This window comes from Mytilus edulis, chromosome 1, assembly GCF_963676685.1.
Source record: "Mytilus edulis chromosome 1, xbMytEdul2.2, whole genome shotgun sequence".
In the NCBI taxonomy this organism is placed as follows: Eukaryota; Metazoa; Mollusca; class Bivalvia; order Mytilida; family Mytilidae; genus Mytilus; species Mytilus edulis.
This window is the reverse complement of record NC_092344.1, coordinates 38002002-38028993: the sequence shown is the minus strand read 5'-3', so window position 1 is coordinate 38028993 and position 26992 is coordinate 38002002. Positions and strand designations below refer to the sequence as shown.

At 31.8% G+C, this 26992-nt stretch overlaps 1 long non-coding RNA gene across 1 annotated transcript in view; it reads right to left on the bottom strand.

The window, feature by feature from the left end:
• Nucleotides 1-26992, bottom strand: part of LOC139512350 (uncharacterized) — a 51064-nt gene that overhangs the window by 3444 nt on the left and 20628 nt on the right. The window contains exon 3 of the long non-coding RNA XR_011662248.1: nt 3254-3305. This is a non-coding gene — a long non-coding RNA (uncharacterized lncRNA). The remainder of the gene's footprint in view (nt 1-3253; nt 3306-26992) is intronic.

The window sequence follows — 26992 nt, the reverse complement described above, 5'->3', positions numbered from 1 at the left end:
AAAAATGAGTCACTGAGGCCAGGGCTGGACTAGTTGGCAAGCGGGATCATCGGACACAGTTTTTATACTACAAACCCTAATGATGATCGTGACTAAGTTTGGTTATATTTGTCTCAGTAGTTAAAGGAGAAGATTACAAAAATTTGTGAAAATTTGTTAAAAAATTACTTTAAAGGGCAATAACTCCATAAGGGGTCAATTGACCATTTTGGTCATGTTGACTTATTTGTACCTATTACTTTGCTGAACATTATTGCTGTATATAGTTTATCGCTATCTATAATAATTTTCAAGATAACAACCAAAAACTGCAAAATCTCCATAAAATTACCAATGCAGGGACAGCAACTCATCAACGGGTAGTGTGATACGTCTTAAAATTTCAGGGCAGATAAATTTTGACTTGATGAATAATTTAATCCCATGTCAGATTTGCTCTAAATGCTTTGGTTTTTGAGATATAAGCTAAAACCTACATTTTACCCCCATATTCTAGACTATTTTTCGCCATGTCGACTATCTTGGTAGGCGGACCGGGTCATCGAACACATTTTTTAAACTAAATAACCCAATTATGAATGTGGCAAAGTTTAATTGAATTTAGACTAATAGTTTCAGAGGAGAAGATTTTTGTAAAGGTTAACAGACGACGAACTAAAAAGGGAAGTCAATAACACAGTTAGACGTTTGAATATAATCAACTAACGAAACAAATGAAAAACAGCTGTCATATTCCTGAATAAGTACAAGCATTTTTCCATCATCTAAATCCTTTTAACTCTAGTAATAGATTTTATGCGTAATAAAAAAAGAAAAAAATATGTTTACGATAACAACCGTTATATAGTATTGTCGCCTCTTACAAAGCACTTTTATTGCCGCAAGTTCACGTGGAATCGTTCACATTCAAAATATTTATTCAAAAGTTCAGAGATCAATGCAACAGAAAAAGGATATAAATTCGTGCTAGTTGTCATGATGTAAAGACATCTGCATACGTTTACCAACCATAATGCTCATTAAATTTAGTTCAATGTATTTTCCTATAAATATTTAACTTGTTAAATTTCTTTTACTCTTTTATATGTTTTCTTTTTCCCTTATGAAAATCGATGCCATATGTCGATTAAATCATAACAGAGAAAGTTGTAATATCGATATGAACGATTTCTACGTCCATTCTCCAATTGTTTTTTCATATTTGACATAGACAAAATCATTAATTAAAGAGGCACGAATCTTTCCCTAATGAATAGCATGCATATTTACATGTTTCCTTTATTTGCATTCCTCTAGACTGGTATGTCTGTCGTTATATTTTACAAATATTTGTTGAAGAAATGCGGTGGTTCTTTGATCAATATAACAGATGCAAACAAATAAGTATTTTGTTGATAATTGAAAAAAGGAAACAAGCTTAAATTCAGTGCACACAATAAAATCTACTCTTTGAACCAGCTTTTTTTTCTATTGTTTAATTCTTCTTTTCTTCATTCGGCGTTTGGGTTATGAATTTTTTTATTCTCATATTCCTTTTTTGCAGTTTCACTTTCGTTAGACACCCATGCAGAAACAAACAATTAATGTCCGTAAAAAGTAGTTTTATATTTCCAGTTACGCTGTGTTTAATTATTTTTCGATTTATTTTTTGTTTGAATCAATGTAGACTAAATAAATGCTGATATTTATCTAAGCAATAGAACTATAGTATCCAGGTTTTTTTTGTTGTTGTTGTTGTTTTTTTTTTTTTACGTTCTGAATATGCGTGAAATATTTGTCACTGGCAGTTAAGCATACAGTGGCACAATATAACATGTATTTTCGGGTCAATAGATATAGGAAGATTGTGGTGTGAGTGCATATAAGACAACTCTCCATCCAAGTCCCAATTTATAAAAGTAAACCATTATAGGTCAAGGTATTGTCTTCAACACGGAGCTTCGGTTCTCACTGAACAGCAAGCTATAAAGGGCCACAAAAAAATACTAGTGTAAAACCATTCAAATGGTAAAACCAAATGCCTCATCTATATAAAACACGAGAAACACTTATGAAGCCCATCACCAAACGACATTTTAATACGATATGAATATGAACCTGCTTTGTTATTAGACCGATACGCTGAGACCCATTTTCAACGTTTAGTTCAAAATTATGTTACAGTCCGCAAGAAAATATGTCTGCCTCCCTAAACACATTATTCTGACGCCGATCAGATTGGAATTTGAACTTACACCTCATTTCCGTGTGATTAGCGTAAAAGCCGTAAATACTTGATGTTTAATCTTTGGTTTGGTGTATTCAGTTCTAAAACTAAGGACCTTTTTGCGTTTAACGAAACCTTTATAATACCATCACTCTCAGCCTGAATATGCATGTACTATTTGCAACTGGACGTTTAACAACCAACAATCAATCTATAATGACTCTAAATGTTCTGCCACTAAGAAAATTTTACTAAATTTACTTCTGGATACTATCTTATGATCATAAACAAGCTTCTGTCCAAGTTTGGTACAAATCCAGGGTAGTTTAAGAAAGTTATTTAAGAATTGAATGCTTCTTTTTGTAACTTTATTTGGGTGTAAAAGCCTTGACCGAAGTACATTTTGTAAAAATGTGCACACGGTCAACGCTTTTACAACCCTATGAAGTTACTAAAAGAAGCATTCAATACTTATAATTACATTTTTTAGCTAGGATCATGAAAACACGATTTACATCAAGTTTTTATTTAATTTGCCTGTGCACTTTATTATGGGACCTCGTGTCTTCATGAATGATAAGTTTTATTGTTTGATACAACTGCTTAAGGAATAACACGTTATGTGCAGTTAGCCAATCAGAATAACTTATTATAATGAAACATACATCTAATGTAATTTTTAAAATTTCAAAAACTTTAACCACAGAGTGAATATTTGTGGACGACGCTGACGACAGAATGTAGGTTAGCTATATAAATGTCTCGCTTTTTAAACAAAAATTGAAGGCTCGACAAAAATGAAAAAAAGACTTATTTGAAGAATGATTTTTACGTATTTTCTCTCTCATTCTTGCAAAGTGAACACAGTAAACTAAAACAAAGTGTCGTATCTGTATTGATATCCATGCAAATATATAAATGTTTGTACCATTACATGCTACATATTGTCCGATTGATTCGGAAATAAAATTCATTCATTGGATTCACAATATTCAATTATTTTCAATTTCAAGTATTGTTTTGTCTAGAAATAAGAAATTTTCTTACCTGTTTAAAAACATAAATCACAAGCATTGCATTAGATCAGTCTTGCTTTTCACTGCAAATTAAAATATATACATTATATACTACTATATATTATCCTGATTTAGATATATGTAACTTTATTATTGTTTCGTTATATTCCTATTTTTCTATAATTATAGTAGATTTTTTTCCTCCAGTGTTACGTTAAGTTATAAATAATAGCTATGTTTATAGAAATTGAACCCTGGGAATTAATCCAATTGCTGTCTTAGAGTTCCAGCCAATCAAATTACAGTTTCGGGATAATATCACAACCGATATCTTTTTACTATTAAACCTCAAATGAATTTGTTCACTGAGACTTAATTAGTAATTTTTCTGTCCCAAAACAAGTAGTTCGGTTTTTTATGACGTAAAAACGATGAGCGGTATTGTATCTGAAGAAGCTGCACAATTAGTGTCTTATCAAGAGATGACACTTCGATATTGTTGGCATAATTGTAGTTAATCATTAAAAGTCCCGCAATAAGTGGTTTTTAACAATCAGATCACGTATGAAGAATAAAAAGTCATACAACTGTTATCGTCAAATTGTGTTCTTTATAGGCTATAAATGGAAATAACATAATTTGCAAAAAACAATAAGAACGAAGTTTTTTTCTTAAATATCCTTGAAAAGGAACATGTTAAGTTTATTTTTCTAAACATAGGCCTTTAGTTTCTTTTTCAAATTGAAATTATGAGAAAAAGTTATTTTACAAAATTACTTTTCCATTTTGTTTGATGAATGTCGAGTGAATGGTTTGGGTTTTTTTTTAATCAGAGGTTTATTTTGACAAACAACATGACACAAATCAGTAGTGAATTCGAATATTTTATTATTTTTTTTCAATTCTATATTTTTTTAAATCTCAATCAAATATAATAAAAACATTGCATTTAGTGTAAAATTGTAAAGATAAAAAGAGAGTCATTGAACAACAACATGACTCTTAGTCTACAAATCAATAGTCAAGTGGAATTAATTTAAATAAGAATAACACGTTACTGGTGCTGATGCACTTTTGTTCTCGATCGTATCATCATGGCGCCACCTGGTAGTTCGGAGGTTCAGACATAGTTTTCATGTACATTAAAGCCGGAAGTTATTAAGTGGACTTAAACTAAGATTACAACAGTCCCTCGAGTATGCAATGTTGAAACCCCTAGGGTGACTGGGAAAAAGAAATATAATCACTCCCGACCGACAGTAAAACCCTAGCTTTCGTTGGGCATCCGATTGGCTGTATGGGATTAAATACGCAGCCACGTCCGGTCAGAATTAGAACGTTAAATCCGATGCCTCGTATAGATAGAGTGCTACGCTCTATGCACATTAAAAACCATTGAAACAACACTTTGAGGGTCCGTAGGTGGCCTGTTACAAGGCTAAAAACATATTTCCCCTTTCCAATATACTATGGCAGTCGACACTTCGCAGACCTTATCCCGAACTACATGACCTACCTATCATTTTCGGGGTTAATTTGTTATTGTCCTGAAGATGCATGCAATATTTGCCACTGGACTTATTCACCTAGAAAGTAATAGTTGGTTGCTCCGCATTAGCCTTATTCCATGTAGATGTTTTAAGGACATTTATAGCATTGTTATGACTTTTTGTGTTTACTTTTCTACATTGGCTAGTGGGAAGGATTGAGATCTCATAAACATGTTTAACCCCGCCGTATTTTTGCGCCTGCCCCAAGTCAGGAGCGTCTGCCCTTTGTTAGTCTTGTATTGTTTTTAATTTTAGTTTCTTGTGTATAATTTGGAGTTTAGTGTGGCGTTCATTATCACTGAGCTAGTGTATGTTGTTTTTTTTGGGAGGCCAACAGAAGAACGCCACCGGGTGCGAGAATTTCTCGCTGCATTGAAGAACTATTGGCGACCTTCTGCTGTTGTCTGTTCTATGGTCGGGTTGTTGTCTCTTTGACACATTCCCCATTTCCATTCTCAATTTTATTCAATCTTTACTCGACTGTATTCTTACTCTAATGATACTGATTATAAATGTTATGGAGTTCACCTTTTTGCACTTATGAAAAACAAAATAGTTAGAAATTATCATCATCTCCGCTTTGTCTATCTGAAACTAATTGTTATGCCTTATGATGGAAAATTCAAGTAGCTGATTATTATGAAAGTCAACATAAAAAAGCTTTATCTGAGAACTTTAGATAAAAAAAGAGATCTAAGTTTTTTGTTAAATCTGCATTTATATATAGTATTATCATTATATCTTTGGCGTAGGAATGAAATCCCACAGCCCTACTAAGACTTCATAGAGAGTTACCTGCAAAACAAAAACATCGCGATTCTTATCGGCAACAAAGCCAAACGATCATACATATCATGATGAAATCATTAATTGACACAGAATGTTGAGAAAATAAAAGTACACGTTGGCAACTTTTATGCTAAATGCTATGTTTTTATGTATATATTGATAGAAATATTAGATATGAACATTAAAAAACCTAATGCAATTTAAATCTCTTTTTCGTTTAATTGGTAAAACTATCATATAATATTTCAAAATCAAAACAATATCGGCCATGACATCTGACCGAGATAGTGGTTGCATGTTTGTTTTGTTCATCATTGTGTCAAATTCAAATACGAGTTGATTGCGTCTGTGATTATCGTTTATCTGAAATATATTTTAAGGTTTTTGATTAGATCATGGACTATTGAAACATTTTTTGTATGTTGTACAATCATATGAATACTATCAATCCTCGGCAGATCTCTTCATCTGTGAAATTGTTATGAATGATTTCCAGATTTCGTCTAATTCAATTATACTAATGTTATAAAGAAAATTAACCAAATTTCTTTGCATACAAAAGAATAAGATAAAGGTTATACCTAATGTCAGCCTTTGTTTACATAACTGTGTACTTTATTTAAGTTCAATTATTTTAGTAATTGGCTTATTTTGTTTTTGTTTTTAAATACTATTAAACGTTTGGAAAATTGCTATATGTAACCCTTTATCAGTAAAACAACTGGACAGTGAGCAAGGTATAGGTTGCATTTCTGTAAATATTGACAATGCAATTTCCCATAGGAACTCCGTTTACGGCTAAAACTGTACCACTTTTACTATGAAGTTTTGAAAAAAATCTTATCCTAAAATTGAAAGTTCATATGCACTACAATTTTTTTCAAAGGTCAAAATATAGGGCTGTGCGGCATATTTTCAACGTTAATATGCCCTGAACTTTTCAGAGTTTTAACTAACACTAATTTTCTTAACTACCCCTACCTCGAATGAAGGGTTACCACAGATTTCAATGTAAACAATATGCACATGTATATTTACTGGTAACATTCCCAAGTTATGTCTCTATGAGATGGAACACAGAGAGCATAACTGGGAACCAGTATGTACATGTAAATAAAATTAATTTTCTATGAATATTCTAAATCTCCCCAAAAGAGGCGTGTTTTGAGAAACAGCTGTATTTACAAAACGCAATCAATATGTCTGGTTCATTTATTTATTTTTTTATTAATTTTTTTTTTATTTATTTTTGTATATATATTTTTTTTTTAGTATTTTTTTTTATAATTTCTAACGAAAAGTCAATTAGAAATAGGTTTACGAAACCAGTTGGATAATAACCTGTGTGAGTTGATTTATCTTTTCTTAAGAACTGCTTGACTTAACACTCGGAATAAATTTTTCGCCGGGATTCCAGACTAGTGTCTTTCATTATTTTGTATATTAAGTTTATGCTGTCAAAGGGGCTACACGCATCTTTTAATCGTTTTATCCATATTTAATAAAAGTTTAAAATAGAGGTGATCAATACGAGCAAACAAATGTACTATAATTACAGACATACTTTCCCCTCACGGTCTACATTTTGACTGGGTCACTGTGGTCGAGCGGCCTGAATAAAGGCAACAGTAGTATACCGCTGTTCGAAAGTCATAAATCGATCGAGACAAAAACAAATCCGGGTTATAAACTAAAACGGAGGGAAACACATCAACTATAACAGGAAAACAACGAAACAACAGAAATACTGAATTGCATGAACAAAAACAATCGACAATGCAAAACACACAGAATCGAACTATAAGATAACAACTGCCATTTTCCTGACTTTGTACAGGACATCTAAAGAACAAATGGTAGGTTGAACCTGGTTTTGTAAGCAGTTCAATTACTGAACATATATATCTTTAGCCTGTTAATACTTAGGTTGTGAGTTCAAACAGATACAATCCGAAAGTGGTTCAAAAATGTAATATTAAACATTTTAGAAAAGTCTGTATATTACTAGGAGAAATGTAAATTTAAAAAAAATTCGACAGTTGTACGTTTTCCTAAAAAATAAAAATGCATAAATCCGCATCAGAACATATTTAATACAAAAGTTGTTAATTTTAAAACTTTTTTCATGGCAGTACAACTTTTACTTAAATTAATTGATTTTGATCTAAGTGAGAAGAAATACAGGAATACCCACAATAAATATTTGGTTTCAGTTAGCAATGTCTATGTATACATTGTTTAATGTTCATGCTGTTTTATAAATATTTTTTTTAAAGTTTCCAGTCTTGTATCGTTTAGTTAACAACTCGGTAACATAGTGTCTATTTCGATAATCTGTGGAACCTCAGACAATTCTGACAATATAATGAATTTTATATCTTGTATTTGTATGAAACATTAAGGAAACATGTGCCTTCTTTCGTTGTTTAGAGAATAAGACATGTCATGAAGTACTGTACAATTATATAAAAGAAACTCAACATCACAGTTGATTTTTTGTTTATTTTTAAAAAAATACAAAGTGGAATTAAAAAGTTTTAACTCAACATTTTTAACATCAAGATTTTGTAAAAAGTAAAATCACAAAAATACTGAACTCCGAGGAAAATTCAAAACGGATAGTCCCTAATCAAATGGCAAAATCAAATGATAAAACACACCAAACGAATGGACAACAACTGTCATATTCCTGATTTGGTACAGGCATTTTCAAATGTAGAAAATGGTGGATTAAACCTGGTTTAATAGCGCTCAACCTCTCACTTGAATGACAGTCCCATCAAATGCCATTACAATTACAACGAAACACCCCCTTTCGGAGACATGAAAGTTTAGCCCCGGACGTGTTAAAACTTTGATTCTCTTTAACAAATCAACTTTTATACAATTTCTATTTCTATCATAATCATTACCCAAAAAATATATAATGCTTCAATGATGCAGATGAAGCTTCAAGTTTGGAAAATGTTTGAACAGAGAACTATATTTAGATAAGCGTCTGATGGTTTCATCGACATTTACAACATCTTCGCCCAATTTCAGCCCTTGACTACAGAACTGTGTTATTCAGTTTCAGGTGAAGTAATACATTACCTGGAAGAACAATTCATGTTAAACTTTTATCTGAATAGTTGAACTGAGTGAGAGAGAAAAAAATGCCCTCATATTTTATTTTTTCATTGTAAGCTCAGAATTGTTGGGTGCGGGTTGCTTTACTCCTTCATATCATCTTAACCACTGACATATATGCGCAATCATGAGTTTTACAAATAAACTGTTACATATAAGGAAACAACTTTTGATATTAAGTGTTTGATGGTATGGAAATAGGTTAAATATTAAGAAAAACTTTGAGAAAACAAGCAAAAACTGGAAGACATTAAACCGCTTTTCCTTTTATTGTCTTCGTCATGTTCAACAAACACACATGAGATGGTCATGACTCTCATGGATTAAACATCTAATTGAGGACCGATTCTATTATTAAAATGAAGTTTGAAGCCAAAAATTATGACACAACACATTTAGATATGACATCTGAATAAAGTGTTAGGCATTTCTGTTGATTAAATAGATACTGATTTTGGGTATTCATCAAACAAGATAAAACTTTTGCATGTTTGAAATACAGATTTGTTCCAATCTTGAAAACAAAAATCGATGTATCTGAAGAAAGAAAAAAAGGAAACCCCTTTCAAGCAACTCAGTAATTGTGTATCCCTCCATAATTTTGCTTACTGTTCAGTATCAACGTTCACCATTCACTTGAATAAATATGAAAGAAAGAAAATAAAAATATATAGAATTATATGACTGGTGGTAAAAGCGGGAGATGTTCACCCTGTGAAGAACCTTGGTTTTCACTTCTGCGTGAGTGAATGCCTCCCCGACCTTTTCCTTTGCCTGTTAGTCTGTAATAATTTAACCGACATTGGTAAACCATTTTTATATTGCACATATAAACAAGTCATTTGTTGATTTACACACGTGATAATGAAGGAGCGTTCTCAAAATGCTTAAAAGATTTAGTAGTAGTGTAAGCAATTAAAAAATAAAAGTGTCTTGCTCAATTATCATTCAATGAAAATTACATGAAAATATGCATAAATTGATACTACCAACTTTTTCTAAAATTTGCAATGTTATGAAACTCGAATATTTTTCGCGATGTTTATAATGCAAATATAAGTTTTAAAATGCGTTAAATTTAAACAAATTTTCATGTTGAATATCCCTAACATATTATTTTGGTATTTGTCGATAGGTTCAACTCTTAATCAGCAGAACCGATACTGATATATGTTGTTACCTTGACTACTATATGGTTTAATTTTTCCCACAAACTGTTTCAGACCTGTCATATAGTAATACAATTTACGAATATCAAAGGACTTCAATATCAATTGGCAATGATTGGAAACAAAATAAATCATGAAGGAAAATTTACAAAAAAACATTACACTCGATGAATATGAATAAAAACGAAAAAGTGATGAAGTTGAATGTGAAAAACAACAAAACGACAAATAAACTCATCATAGATACCAGAATTGACGTTTTGTATTCGCCCCAGACGCGCGTTTCGTCTACAAAAGACTCCTCAGTGATGCTCGAATCAATAAAAAGTTAAAAGTTAAAAAAGTCAAATAACGTACGAGGTTAAAGGTCATTGAGGACCAAAAATTTGTAAAAGTTTACCAAATATAACTACGGTAATAGATTTTGAGGTAGAAAAGTCTTAGTATTTAAACATTCTAAGTTTTGGAAACAGTTGATTTATAATTATTACCATATCAATGATAATCCATGTCAAATTGTCAACACATAATTGCTGGCTACTGGGCTGATGATACGATCGGGGAATAAAAACTCCACCAGCAGTGGCATCGATCCAGTGGTTGTAAATAAACTCGACATAGATCCAGGATTGGCATTTTGTATTTGCGACAGACGCGCATTTCCTCTTCAAAAGACTCAGTAGTGACGCTCAAGTCAAAAAAGTAAAAAAAATCCAAATAACGTACGAAGTTTAAGAGCATTGAGGACCACAAATTCCTAAAAGTTTGCCAAATACAGCTAAGGTATCTATTCCTGAGGTAGAAAAGCCTTAGTATTTCAAAAATTCTAAGTTTTGTTAACAGTTAATTTATAATTATGACATATCAATGATAACTCAAGTCAACACAGAACTACTTGGCTGGTAATATTTAGGCCAAAATTCTTAAGTTCAAATGGCAAAACTCATAGAAAAAGCTCAATGGACCATGCAAGTAGTTTTAAATAAACTCATCATATATACCAGGATTGATATTTTGTATTTGCGCCTGACATGCGTTTAGTCTATATAAGACCGTGACGCTCGAATAAGAAAAAAGGGTTAAAAAGGCCAAATAACGTACGAAGTGATCGAGTTGCATTGGATAAAAATGACAAAGAGATTGAATTAAATTGGATTAAAAATTACAAAGTTATTGGGTTGAAAGAAAACAAAATGATAAAGTGGTCAAATGGAATAGGAACAAACACGATTAAGTGATAGACGTGAATGAAAACAAAAATGATAAAGCATTCGAGTTGAACGAAAACAAAAACGATAAAGAGATGTAGTTGAATGGTACTGAACAAACACTATAACGTGATCGAGTTGAATGAGAACAAAACAATTAAAAAATCGAGTTGAACAGACATTAAAACCACTATCGGGTGATGGATTTGAATTTGAACTTGATAAGAATAATAAAGGGATCGAGTTGAATTGGAACAAAAACGATAAAGTGACCGACTTGAACGGGATCAAACGATAAAGTGATTGAGTTAAATGGCGGAAAAAACTTTTGATGATCATATATACTTTTGATTTTGTTTATCATTAATTTGTTAATCTGTCTTATAATTTTGAAGTTTGTGTCAGCTGATCCTAGTCAAAACAAAAGTATGTTTAATCCCGCATACAACTTATAAATGTTGGTTATAAAAACAGGCAATTATTTTCAATGCATTTTCCACATGACACATGTTGTTCTTAAAGAATAAACAACCTACACAAAAATGGGAATAAAATTCCTGTTGCTCAACAAGCGTTTTATTATTGTAGATAAGAAAAAAATGGTCATGCAATTTTTTTTTTACATAAGATACAGTTGTAATATTAGCTTCAAATTTCTACACTTAACGCTACTTTAAAAAAATATGGCTCTAATAGTCAGGAATTTTTAACCCAAAATGGATAAGCTTTTCTTATGAAAAAAAAATTTCAACCCTGTATCTCATAATCAGTAGTCCTCATTATTTCATTATGAGTACTGTTTTGGGTTTGTAAAATGTAAAAAAAATGCTCTTGAAACTTAGTGATATGGTCAAATACAAGTGAATACTTAGCTCATAATTTTTATTTTTATGTATAATGATTATATATAGTAGGGAATATATATATATATATAAAATGCTCTGAGACAAGTGCCTGTGTACCTAGTCCATATGTTTATGTTGATAACAACTTGTAAAATTCCAGCAAATAGATTAATGAACGAAGTTTCCAATGAATGTAATCGATAACTAATTTAGATAAGCTAATGTAAAACCTCTATTTGTTAAGCATAATTTAATTCATACCATTATAAGCAATATTAAGAATAAAAAAAATCTGTTCAGAAGTGAATTAATAAAATTGGAACAACCTTAACTTGCGAACTTAATCAATTTCCATTTCTCCTCTTATATTTGAAGAGTTTCCCTGAGTTTGAGTTTGTATTAACCCGGATTTGTTATTTTCTCAATCGATTTATGAATTTTGAACAGCGGTATACTACTGTTGCCTTTATTCATCCATCTTATTCCCCTATGGACTGTTTTGTTTTCGTCTCTTTAATAATCCGGTTCTGTTATGGTCCTTTTGTTTTCTTTTTCAGAATAACGATTAATTCAATAAATTTTCCACCACTTACAGGTTTTTGGGACATTAATTGGTTTTATTTTTCCATGTCATTACCAAGCAGGGTATATGACAGTTGTTTTTCCATTCGTTGGTTGATTTTGTGAAGTTTTAAGAGTTCCCCCTTTCCAAATGTACATTGGAGTTTGGTATTTTTGTTGATACTTAATATTATGTATACTTAGGGATGACATCAAAAGTTCAATGTGGGATAAAAAAATTTAATTCACATAGATTTTTCACTGACCCCCCCCTTTTAAACTTACTTTGGGAAAAATTGATTTACCAATAGGGATATATGTAAAATCGATTTTAGATATTTAAAACTTGCAGAATTTTACCCCCACCCCCCAAACTATTTGATTTAAGTTTTTTATCCTACATCGATCTTTTGATGTCGTCCCTTAGCACGAAGTTTTATATTTTTCATTGAACAAGACAAAACAGCAGAGAGAACGCCCAATTATTATTCAAAACGAGATATGCATACTACAACATGTAGTTTTGTAATAAGGTGTTTTCTTAAATTTTTTTGTGATTTTATTAGCAAGAATAACTCAAATATAATTTGAATATCGAAAAATTTGAATAAATATACTTTCAGCTAAACTGGTGTGTGTCTGTAGTAATTATTATTGATATAAATCTTGAATACAGGATATTTAGTGAATACAAACACTAAATTAATTAGTTTACCCGGTTTATGTACTTAAAAAGTGTGTACTTTGTTGCAGACTATAAACAAATACAGTTTTACTCTATTGGTGATCAATTAACGCATTTCCTGGAATTTGAATAAAGTCGCTCTACAGAAAAAAAATGCACTTTTATGTGAAATTCTTATAAATGTCTTCTTTTTTTTTTTTTTTTGTTTTTTTTAACTATTTCAATGGATCAATGTATATATGTATATAAAAAAAAATAGAAAATACTTTTTCAGTCCAGTACACTAAAGGAGAAGTTTTCAATACCGATAAAAAAAACTTCGGAGAAAACGAAAAAAATATACAGCAAGTACAATCATAACCTAGATAGATAAAAGTATAATACTGTAATATTAGATATGAAAGCTTAGTTTTCATCAAGTTCTAAAAAGTGTTTTAGGAGGAGAAGAGGGTATAAACGTGTACCATAATGATCACATGATTGGCTAAAAAAAATCCCGAATCATACTCCAAACAACAATTGTGGACAAACTTAGGTTGTGAGAAAGTTTCAAAACTTGCATGACAGGGTTTTGACCATAAGACGGAGTTACGGTACACAATTAGTACCCAGCCCAACTCCGAAATAACACAATGACAACGACCATGACTACGTAAGGGAAAACCCCATATCATGATTGGGATTCTGAGAAAGTTTTGCTACATTATAAGTCACCGGTGGTGAGGGAAGAATAAAGCATACAAAGGTATACCATAATGCCATAATCATCCTTCATTTTACCTCAAAACTAATTCAGATGAGGAAATGAAAAAGGAGACGTAAATAAACTCATAATAGACACCTTGATTGAATTTTTGTATTTGAGCCAGACGTGCATTTCGTCAACAAAAGACTCATCAGTGATGATCGAATCAAAAACGTTAAAAAGGCCAAATTAGTACGGAGTTGAAGACCATTTAGGGCCAAAATTTCTTAAAGGTTTTGCCAAATACAGCTAGGATAATCTATTTCTGAGGTAGAAAGGCCTTAGTATTTCAATACTGTGAAGTTTTGTAAACAGTTGTTTTTATAATAATGACCACATCTATGATAGTTCATGTCGACATAGATGTGTTGACTACTAGGCTGGTGATACCCTCGTGAAATAAAAATTCCACCAGCAGTGGCATCGACCCAGTGTTATAAATAAGCTCATCATAGTTATCAGGATTGAAATTATGATTTGCTCCAGACGTGCGTTTCGTCGACAAAAGATTCATCAGTGACACTCGAGTGAAAAAATAAACAGCTGCGCCATGAGCGCATGATACGCCCGACGTCTTGTGTGGACGTTTTATGCAATAATCATAAATTGTTTCTGAGAAAGTTTTAAGCAATAACCATATATATTTTTTTTAGACACGGCGGGACATGTGAAACCCCCAACCCTGTTTTTTTTTACAAAAAACTAAATATCACTAAAATAAAATTTTGAATCATCACCAAAAAGTATAAAGATCTTTAAATTAATATAACAAAGAAATGTGTAAAGTTTTAAGCAATAATCATAAATTGTTTTTGAGAAACGACACAACATTTAAAAAAACCACCCCTTTTTTCACAAAATACTCAATAACTCAAAAATGAAATTTTGAATCATCACCAAAAAGTATACAGATATTAAGATTAATATAAGTAAGAAGTCTTTAAAGTTTTAAGCCATTATCAAGAATCGTTTTTGAGATATGGTGCGACATGTGATAAAAAACATCCCCCCCCCTTTTCCCCTTGTTTTAGTTACAAAGTGCCGTAACTCAAAAAGTTTAAATCTTATTTTTACCAAAAAGTATACAGATCATTTGACCATCATAAGAAACAACTATATTAAGTTTCATGAAATTTTGATAGGTCGTTCTCAAGTTCCGGTGCGACCTGTTTACGCCAGCCAGACAGACGAACAGACGGACAGACAGACGGACAGACGGACGGACGGACGGACACCGGAAATTTGTATCCCATAATACGTTTCGTCAAAATTTTGACGGGCGTATAAAAAGTATAAACAAAAACAATTAAAGTTGAAGAATTTGAAGAGTATTGAGAACCAAAATTCCTAAAATTTTTCAAAATACAGCTAAGGTAATATATTCCTGAGGTAGAAAAGCATTTGTTTTTCAAAAATTCTAAGTTTTGTAAACAGTGAATTTGTAATTATGACCCTATCAGTGGTAATTTATATCAACACAGTAGTGCTTACTACTGGGCTGGTGATACTCTCGGGGATCAAAAACTCCACAATTCCCAGTAAAATTCACGCATAAGAGTGATTTTCTGAGAAAAATTATCTTGTTTGATATAAAAATAAGTAGTTGTGATATGATTGCCAAGAGACAACTCTCCTCAAGATACCTAATAACACAGAAAAGAACAACTATAGGAATTATTCTACCATATCGCTCTTTCATAGTTTGCGCGTATCTACCACCATGTCAACAGTAGGTTGATTACCTACGAAAATATTCAGTATGTTTTCTTTTTTTTTTTATATAATTGTATGTTTTTATCTTTTCATATTATTAAATATCCTTTATATTTAATGGGGCATTTCATTTTTATTGATTCCATATTTCCAAGATCTGTTTTGCTTTTGAAATTTTCCCTTATTTTGCCATATTCCAATTTGTGTCAGCATCATTAGTGTGTAATTTGTGAGTAAATTATTGTCTCAGAATTTACGTTTAATGAAGCTATTTCAATACCTTCTATATTGACGGAAACTTCTTTTTAACATGCAACTCTAAATCACAAGTCTAAGCAATGTGTTCTATATAGCATGATATATTGTTTTGCAATCACAAAGATATAAAATGAGAAGTCAACTAAATTACCTGTTTTAATGACATTCAAATGTCAATTCATTTGAACTCTGACAACTGTATAAAATTTTAAGAGCCATAATCACACAAACAAATTATATAAACCATGAAAAAAAACTAACAACATAACACATAAATCAACACTTCCGCTTGTACAACAATGAAAAAATAAACCATAATGAAAAGAATAACAGGAAATACAAGTCAAATATCACCAACCGCCAACTCATCAAGAGAAATTGATGTTCATTACAAAAAAATAAAACATCGTACAGCTCTGAGACTCAGTAATATAAATTTAAGATAAACAACAAACAATGTTTTGTGAAACTATTCAATATTCAATCTATACCGTACTCAAAGAACGTTCGCGCAGTTGAGAAATAGTGGCATCGTGCGAATTTTGAAAAACGTCCGGCGATAAAATATAAAAAGCTTAGCAAAATTTATTGCGACTGCTACAATAAGACTTTACTGAACCAATACAGATGCTGTATCTATAGATTCTTTAACTATATTAAAACGGCATTTATAAACAACCAGTATTTGCCTTGAACTAGCTGTGAGGCACTGCAAGTTATCTGTACTTAGTGTCTTTTTTTTTTTTTTGGGGGGGGGGGGGTATACAAGTAACAAGCCACGTCTACTTTATATTTTTGTTTGATGTTTTTCGGGCCTTTTATAGTTTACGGTATGGATTTTTCTCATTGTTGAAGGCCTCAAGTGTGCCTTTACTTTCTTACTTCCACTTTATTTTAAATTTAATAGATAGATCTTTCATTGAGAGTCATACTCGTCTGCTTGTTTTATTCACAAATGTCAAGCCAATTTCCCCTTAATTTTCTTTCAAACATGGGCTCTTTACAAAAAGTCCTACAATCTAATGTATAACAGCTTTGTGTTTGTATTTAACGTTTCAAAACATAGAAAACTAACGAATAAACAAGACAATCCCCACCAAGAACTAAGGGTGATCTCAGGTGCTCCGGAAGGGTAAGCAGATCCTGTTTCACATGTGGTACACGTCGTGTTGCTTATTAGATAACAAATCCGGTAAATAGTCTAATTCGGTAGGTCACATTTATTAAAGGGACGGGAATTGTAGTTACGACGATCGGAACATATCTGATATCATTTGTGAAACGGTTATTCCATAACGGTCAACCAACTCGTGATGGCGTCCGTAAAATTTACGAAGAGATTATTTCAACTGCACCATTTGGAACTCTTGATTTAATAGCTCCCTTGTGAGCAACAACCCTTTATCAAGAAAATCATGATAAGAAATGCAAGCACGGGAATATCGTATCAATTGGGAGATATATACACCATATGCAGGTGCTGCTGGAATGTTGCTACTTAGAAATGAAAAGTTCACAATTGGAAAGCTGAAATCATCTCTTTTGTCGTAAATATAATTTAATTATATATATAATTATAATTCTACCTTCATTACTCATCATTTTTAAATATAGATATTCTTATACAATATCAATGTGGAGATACACGAATACATATCGGCTTATAGTAAAATTCAATGTAAACATGGCAATTCGTGCATATCAGCAAAAAGTACAAGGTACAACAACATCTTTCAAAAGATTTCACCAATTAAAAACAACTTTAAAATGCTGCTTTTGAAGTATGCAGCTGTAGTCAACTGTACAGAAAGTCTACATCTGTTTGTTATCTTTATAGTCATTTTGTTTTATGCTTGAGGAGACATTTTGATATCAGATTATTGCAAAACAAATACTTAACCAAATTAAAGTATTTGTAGAACAAAATTAATCAGCAGCAAGTTCGGAACAGGAAATTGGACTCTAATTCCTGGTTTCAAAATCTAATGCATTATATGGCTCACCAGGTACCAGTTTTATGATTAGTTATCAAGAACATAATTGAACTGTTCAAATGGGATATAAAGAACGATGTAGATTACTACAGCTTATATTAACTCTTCAAGAAACTATTTTGTATTTTGAAAATGCTTTCATTGGTAAAGAACATTTACAGTGATCACCTGTTGCTTAATGATATATTTAATGTACATACCCCTATGCGATAAAACTAATATTATTTCATTTTCGTACATCTAAACCTATAAATTTAGTTTTTTTTAATATTTCAAATAATGTTATATTTACGTTCAAAATATAATATCTCAGAAACTATACACAAAAATATAAACTGAGATCGAAATTGAGTTTATCTAAAAGAAAAAAAACTATCATGTATTTGACTCGATAAAATCTCTTCAATAAACAATTGGTTTACTCGCTTAAGGTGGTACCCAACACTTTCACTAAAATTAATTTGGCTCGTTTAATTTTTATAAAATTTTGACAAAGTATTTACTTTGACCCTTTTACAAAATTATAAAAAAATCAAAAAATTTGAACCAAGCGTTTTATCAAAAAATTACACTGGTTATATAGCAGTTTGACAAACACTAATTTTGATCATTGAGAAGCTTAATATTCCATTAACAACACAATGTCATTAAAACGCTTAGGTGATTTTACAGAGATATCTCTCTGTAGTGTTAGGTACCACCTTAAGGTGGCACGGTAGTATTTCCTGGCCCATAGGGATAATGATAGCCTTTTTAGAATTTTCACCATTTTCTAACACTGCAAAAAATTCTACATTCACAGTTAACTGAAGTAATTTCATTTTACTATTTAGAAATGAATTTGAATATGTATCATGACCGTTTACTTTTTTTGCTATATTTAAATACCTAAGGCCACGAGTGTTTTTAGGTCTTTTATGGTGCAGTGAATACAAAATTTAAAAAAATTCTCAAAAATTCATTTTCATCTGTATGTAAAATTATTTCATATTTTTCTACACCTGATTCATCCCTCAGTTTGGGAAAGTATGTTCAGTTAATACTGTATTTTTTGTCAAATCACACTGTTTAGATACATTAACCTAAGAAGGGTACACAAAAGAGCAACCTTAATTCTGGAATGCAAATACTACCGTGCCACCTTAAATCGGTATAGTATGTTTATAATAAATGTATTACTAATTCACCAATAGCGGTACTGTTGGGTTGTTCAAGTATTCCGTATATTGTGTCATTACTTAGTATCCATAATCTACTGTTAACACTTAGAAATAGTTATCGTAAGTGTATACTACTACCAGTTCGTCAATATTGCTGTTTGTCCCTGCTGTACCATCCTACCAGTGACCCATACTTTGGTTTTGACATTTATTGAAATGATGCATTCCTATTGTGAACACCACATTATGAAATTGTATATAAAATTGATTTGATTGTATTGTAATTTGATGTACTGAACCTTTTTGTAGTTAAACATATTTTTATTCTCGCTCATACCTTCTAAATATTCTTCCAGAAGCACTTGGAGCCATAATGCAATGAAAATTTTAAGTCAAAGCAATTTGTGTGGTCAATAAAAAAAAAATAGCGGAGAGCACAAAAATGAAGAAGCACACAGATTTTAAGTTAACCAAGATTAAATACGCCATAACTGTCAAAGAAGAGAGCATACACATCAAACACATGAAACCTTTACCATACAGAACCAGAGACATAATTTCGGTTATTATAATGGAGAAAAAAACTTAAACTATTCAGCATAGTGTTGATTTTTTTCTTTTACACTTCATTTGCCTGAAATCTATGACCATCCTCTTTTGTTTTTGTTTGTGGTTACCTATCGCTAATGATGTTAGAAACATGACATCTGTAAATGAAAACTTCTAAATTGATTTACGCTACTCACCTTAGTAATTCAATACGACTAAAGTTCCATGTACAATTACAGGTTTTTAGAATGAAAGAGGAAAAGAAAAGTAAAGATTTTTATATATGAACAAGTGTACCTTGAACTTTGGACTCTTGTCCTCTCCAGTACACATATTCACAATAACCATTAGTTAATTGTCGATCGGAAGCGAGTCACTTTCAGGATCGGTAACAATGTCCAGTTAACAAATAAACAGCCATCGAATTGTCTTAACTAAGCCAATAAACAACTTTAAGTGCGTTTCCGCCGTATTGAGCTTATCGCGTATCCCAACGTGCTCATGTATCAAAGTCATATATCTTCTCTTCCTATTTCAGGAATTTATTAATGCTCACAACTGGATTCAGGACGAATCTCTTGTAAAGTGCTATATTATCAGAATTTATCCAAAGATGGCATGATTCCGTTAAACAGCCTATTTCTTTTCATGCCTTTAATATCGTTAATCAATTGAATTATTTGATGATGTGTATTAAGTGAAACGTAATAGATATTTTCTATCAACTTTCAAAATTGAAATGTATAAACTATTATAACCTGATCCATTCCACTGCTTAATAGCATGACATCATGATGTAATATAGGTTTTCTTATCTTATCTTATCTAACAAATACCTAGATTTTAATTATTCCTGTCATTAGGGAAAATTGAGTTGCGGGATGTTAAATTGTTTTCAAAATAAGATTATGTTTATTTTCAATCATGCCTTTTTCTACTATTTTAAAGGTTTCTGTTTGTCGATTATAATCAACATGGTAGAGAAAGCATAAAGAAGTTGCAACGTAGGATGTCACTATTTTCATATTATCGTTTCAATATTACGGTATATATTGTAGGACTTTAAAGTGTGATGAAGACGCTAATACGCGATGGTCACGCTGAAGTTCAATGGTCTAAACTAAACCTCGATGGTTTGGTTCGCTAAAATACAATGGTCTGTGTTATTAAATGGAACACATTTTTTTTATAACTACCGTACTTAGATAAAAATTGAGACACATATCTACCCAAGGCAACACCATCGCACTTTAGCGTCTCATACCATCGCACTTGAGCGTCTCATACCATCACATTTTAGCGTTTGACTCCATCGTACTTAAGCGTCTAATACCATCCCACTTTAGCATCTAATACCATCGCACTTTAGCGTCTCATACCATCGCACTTTAGCGTTTGACGGCACCATCGCACTTCAGAGTAATAAAATTGAGAATGGAAATGGGGAATGTCCAAAGAGACAACAACCCGACCATAGAAAAAAACAACAGCAGAAGGTCACCAACAGGTCTTCAATGTAGCGAGAAATTCCCGCACCCGGAGGCGTCCTTCAACTGGCCCCTAAACAAATATATACTAGTTCAGTGATAATGAACGCCAAACTAATTTCCAAATAGTACACAAGAAACTAAAATTAAAATAATACAAGACTAACAAAGGCCAGAGGCTCCTGACTTGGGCCAGGCGCAAAAATGCGGCGGGGTTAAACATGTTTGTGATATCTCAACCCTCCCCCTATACCTCTAGCCAATGTAGAAAAATAAACGCATAACAATACGCACATTAAAATTCAGTTCAAGAGAAGTCCGAGTCTGATGTCAGAAGATGTAACCAAAGAAAATAAACAAAATGACAATAATACATAAATAACAACAGACTACTAGCAGTTAACTGACATGCCAGCTCCAGACTTCAATTAAACTGACTGAAAGATTATGATTTCATCATATGAACATCAGGCACAATCCTTCCCGTTAGGGGTTTAGTATCATACCATCATAACATATATGAGAAGAACATAACCCGTGTCATGCCAACAACTGGTTTTTGAATAAATGTGTTTAGTTCCGATGCAAAGACTCTATAAGTGAATCAATATTAACGCCAAAATATGCAATCTTTAATGACCTGACAACAGTATCGTAACCCTCGCACTTTAGAGTACCATCGCATTTTAGATTGATCCTCGCACTTAAGAGTGACGCTCGCACTAATGAGTTCTACATACATATATTTGGACGAAATAATTTGTCCAAACATATGTTTGTAGTATATTGATGGCTTGTGTTTAACTTAAATTGTTTTCATCAGAAATTAAACGGAAACTGAAAGTAAGTAATAATTCAGGAAAAGGAAGGCAAATTGCAGTTCTATTTTTTGTCGAAATCACATACCAAGTTAAAAAGGAGCTGAGTGACTCATTTCACAAAAAAATCTTCCGAGAAAAATATTCGTAAATTACGGTCAGTTTCAGTTTAATTGACTATCAATTTCTGTATAACTTATTATCAACTCTATTTGTTGTGAATTTTTTTTTTTAAAGAACCCTAAGTAATTCTTACAAACATTTATGTCTTGTGCATGTGTAAATAAAGAGCTTTTTAGTGGATTATCCATCTTTATTTTTATTATTATTTTGCCTGTACTTCTCTAAGCGTTTTATGAAATATCATCTCGAGTTGCATTGTGTACCTGTCGAAGCCGTGTTCACATAGGTCACAGTATAGAAATATCTTCCGTTGATCTGTGTGCCGGTCGTTTATGCGGTAAATGTGAAGTTTGAATATTATTGTGAGATATGCAATTTGAATTGAAAATTTGCATGTTGAAAATAAAATAAACAAAACTAGTTTGAAAACTAATTCCAATGATTGTTGCTAATAGATATTTTGCATTGGTGTTTTCCAATAATGACTATTAATAGCCTAATATTTATATCGAATTACCTCATAAAAAATAGAAACGGTGTATTACATCTGATAAAAAAAATCCTCTTGAATTTATATATGCCATAGATAAAATGTATTCGTTCAGAACGAACACACTATGAAATATCAATTAAAATAGCCTTATTCAATCAAAAGGGAAAACAACTGGTAACTGTTTTTTTTTTTTTTTTTTTTTTTTTTATAAATAAACTCATCATAAATACAAGGGTTGAAATTCTATATCGACGCCAGACGCGCGTTTCGTCTACAAAAGACTCATCAGTGATGCTCGAGTAAAAAAATGTTAAAAAGGTCAAATAAAGTACAAACTGATCGAGGTGCGTACGATTAAAATAGACACAGAGATCGAGTTTAATTGGATAAAAAATGACTAAGTTATTGAGCTGAAAGAGAACAAAATGATTCAGTGGTCAAATAGAAATAAACTCATCATTAAAAAGCATTGAGGACCAAAAATTCCTTAAAGTTTTGCCAAATACAGCTAATGTTATCTATTCCTGAGGTAATTCATAATTATGAACATTTCAATGATTACTCAATTCAACACAGAAGTGCTGACTACTTGGCTGGTGATACCCTCAGGGAATTAAAACTCCACCAGCAGTGGCATCGACCCAGTGGTTGTAAATAAACTCATCAGAGATACAAGGATTGAAATTTTATATTATTGCCAGACGCGCGTTTCGTCTATAATTATTTCAAAAATTTCAAAGTTTTGTTAACAGTTGATTTATAATTATGAACATACCAATAACTCAATTCAACACAGAATTGATTGACTTAGGCCATTTTATTTGATATTTCATATTGTTACTTCGTTCAGTTGTGATGATACATTCAGCTTAGGGTAAAGGTTGGCGACTGTTTAGACATTTAAAACCGCTGCATTTGTTTGCACATGTTCTAATTCAGTAACCTGTGTCCACAATAAAGAAACCATAGGGGTCACATTTTGATTCTTTTTAACGTCGTTGATCTTCTCGCTATATGGCAATTGACGCCATTTGTTGTTTAATTATATTATCTGATCTATTTACGCACACTCGATCCTTTTAGACAGTATCATCATCCTTTTGGGTACTTCTGGATCCATCCAGATAGTATATAACTTTCTTTTGGACGTACTTAATAGTTATCAAAGGCACCAGGATTATAATTTAGTACGCCAGACGCGCGTTTCGTCTACATAAGACTCAACAGTGACGCTTATATCAAAATATTTATAAAGTCAAACAAGTAAAAAGTTGAAGAGCATTGGGGATCCAAAGTTCCAAAAAGTTCTGCCAAATACGGCTAAGGTAATCTATGCTTGGAATAAGAAAATCCTTAGTTTTTCAAAAAATTCATAGTTTTGTAAACAGGAAATTTATAAAAATTACCACATTATTGATATTCATGTCAACACCGAAATGTTGACTAGTGGGCTGGTGGTACCCTCGGGGAAACGCGGAAAAGACATACAGAATTTCAGGATTGATCTACAAAGGACAAAGACCCCAATCGATATCGACTAACGGAAATGATGCTTTAAATATTTACCTGACGACATAAATGACTGAAATAGTTTGCTATACGAGTGATGCATGTATAAGTGCCGGATCTGCATCTGTATCAGATGATGTTTAACATGTCAACATTCTTTTGTGATCTCTTCCTTTACTTCAGTTCATTTTCCGACTCTCTATTCTATGCCATATTGCTTTTGATTATCAAAATCACCTGATAATCTTTGTAGCCATTTTTCGAACTTGTTCTATTCATTTTTTGACATGTCATCTGGTAATTTCGTGATTGTTACGGCATCCGATATTTGAAAAAATTATCTTTTCATAAAAGTGTTAAATGCAGATTGGATGTTACCGACAAGTTGTAACTGAGAAAAGTGCATTTATCGTGAAGCAAAAAATGAAAAGCTAAAACTGTTTTAAGTTTGACCGAAAAACACTACAATAACAAAACAAAACATAAATTGGCTGCTAAAATAAAAGTTAATTGTGCTAATTAAATAACTTTATTGTGCATGCAAAATGAAATCAATAATGTGTAAATTTTTCATCTCAAAATAATTGTAGATAATTATTCGCACTTGAAACATTCAAGTTACTTGTTAAATTATATCATATTAGCCTGTAAAGATTGTTTTTCTTCCAGTGAAGTATTTGTAGAAACAGTTTAGGCTTAAATTATTTATTTTAAAGTGTTAAAATGGAAACTGTTGATTTCCTTCATTTTATGAATTACTTTCGTATTTTATTTTTTTATAATTCAGAATAGTTTTTGTTGTGCTGTAATACGTCAGTTTTATTGTCGGACTGCAGTATATTTACGAAAACCTATAAGATTCATACGTTCGACGGTCAGGAATTCTAATTCGTGAAAACATGCTTATTTGTGAGTTCAAATGGGCTTTGGTATTTTTTCGGTAAGTCTAGGTGTCATACCACCAATAACTCCCTCAAGTTTAGAACGTATGTGAAAGTAGGCCTACTCGGACAAAAAATAGTGCATTTGATGTCATTGTTCACCTAAACTAACCAACAAATTTGCAGAAATGAAACTTTGTTGATAGAGAAATATATCAAGACCATTTTGAGCCAAAATTTACCTGTCTATGAGTTTGCATTAAAAATTGAGGATTAATGCGCTCCATAGTATACTAATTTAAGATTTCCAGAAAACCAGGGGTTAATTTTAGTGGTACACCCTTTCGGAAGCTCTCTTCTTTCTTATATGATTTTGAATGTATGTTGAAAATTGGCATGCAGAAAGGTGACACCTGTACTATTCAGGATATACCTAGTTTCTATGAAGTTAAACTTAAGGTAAAATATTTAGAAAGCTGTGAAAATTGCAAAATTTGGTTGAACAGATAGGGACTTTTAATTGGTGGTATGACACCTTTAAGCAAAATGAGGTGAAACATCAAAATCAGATAACAATTGGTTTTTTTTTTGTCTTTACTGATCATTTGAGATAATAGTAGCCACATTTCAATCTTTTTGGGGGCAAACTGTCACATATTGCAAATTTAGAGCCTAAAACTTGAGTTTGTGCTATTTTTAGCTTTTCCCATCCTGACAATATGCTTTTATATAAAAAAAAAAAATGTCCTAAATAATGTTATAAATGCACAGAAAATTATTCTGTGGTGTTAAACATTTAAACCTAGGTTGTTTACTACCCCCAAACAAATTTTGTCATGCAGATTTAATGAAATTATTTGATTTTTAACCCTTATATCATTGCGTCATACTATGTTCTTGGTAGATAGCATAGCCTAATGTAAACACTGCAGAAACTCACAAAAGTACCATTTATTATTCCAAATGAAAGTTTTATATCTTAAATTTTATTAACTGATGTAAATAAACACAGGTTAATGACCATGACTGCACTTTTGATCAATTTTTAGTACTTTACTGACACCAGATGAAAAAAAGGGGGGTAAATATTCCTTGACACTTCAATACCTTGGATTTTTTACTAAATTCATTGCAAAAATTGTGGAAAGTCTCTAAAGAAGTAGAACAGACAAGGAAAAATCAGCAAAAAATGATCTTGATATTGAAAGTTTATGTTCCTGTAGCCCAAAATGAAATTTTCAAGTATTTTCTATCAAAGTCATACATTACAGTCAGTTTAAATTGAGCTGTGAAATTTTTTTAATATAAGTCGCACAATGCTCAGATAGGCTGTTTTTAACTACAAATTGACTAAGGATTGAGAATAAAGCAAAATAAAAGATTTCTAATCAACTTTTTTGTCTCTTGAGGTGTCATACCACCAATTACTCCCTCAAATTTAGAACGTATGTGAAAGTAGGCCTACTCGGACAAAAAATAGTGCATTTGATGTCATTGTTCACCTAAACTAACCAACAAATTTGCAGAAATGAAACTTTGTTGATAGAGAAATATATTAAGACCATTTTGAGCCAAAATTTACCTGTCTATGAGTTTGCATTAAAAATTGAGGATTAATGCGCTCCATAGTATACTAATTTAAGATTTCCAGAAAACCAGGGGTTATTTTAGTGGTACACCCTTTCGGAAGCTCTCTTCTTTCTTATATGATTTTGAATGTATGTTGAAAATTGGCATGCAGAAAGGTGACACCTGTACTATTCAGGATATACCTAGTTTCTATGAAGTTAAACTTAAGATATTTAGAAAGCTATGAAAATTGCAAAATTTGGTTGAACAGATAGGGACTTTTAATTGGTGGTATGACACTTCTAGTGACCCGGTTCTGTGTGGCTTTTTTTCGTTTTATTACTTGAATTGTTGTTTAATTTGTTGATGCTGTTGTTTTTATTTTGCTTTGTTGTTTCGGGCTGATCCGATGAGTCAATGCTTTTCCAACTGATGTTTACAATTTTAACATCGCAATGACCGTGAGGGTATTCCGATGTATGGCTATCGTCTAGATTCATGTATAGAGATTTGATTTTTTTCTGAGACAAGCACT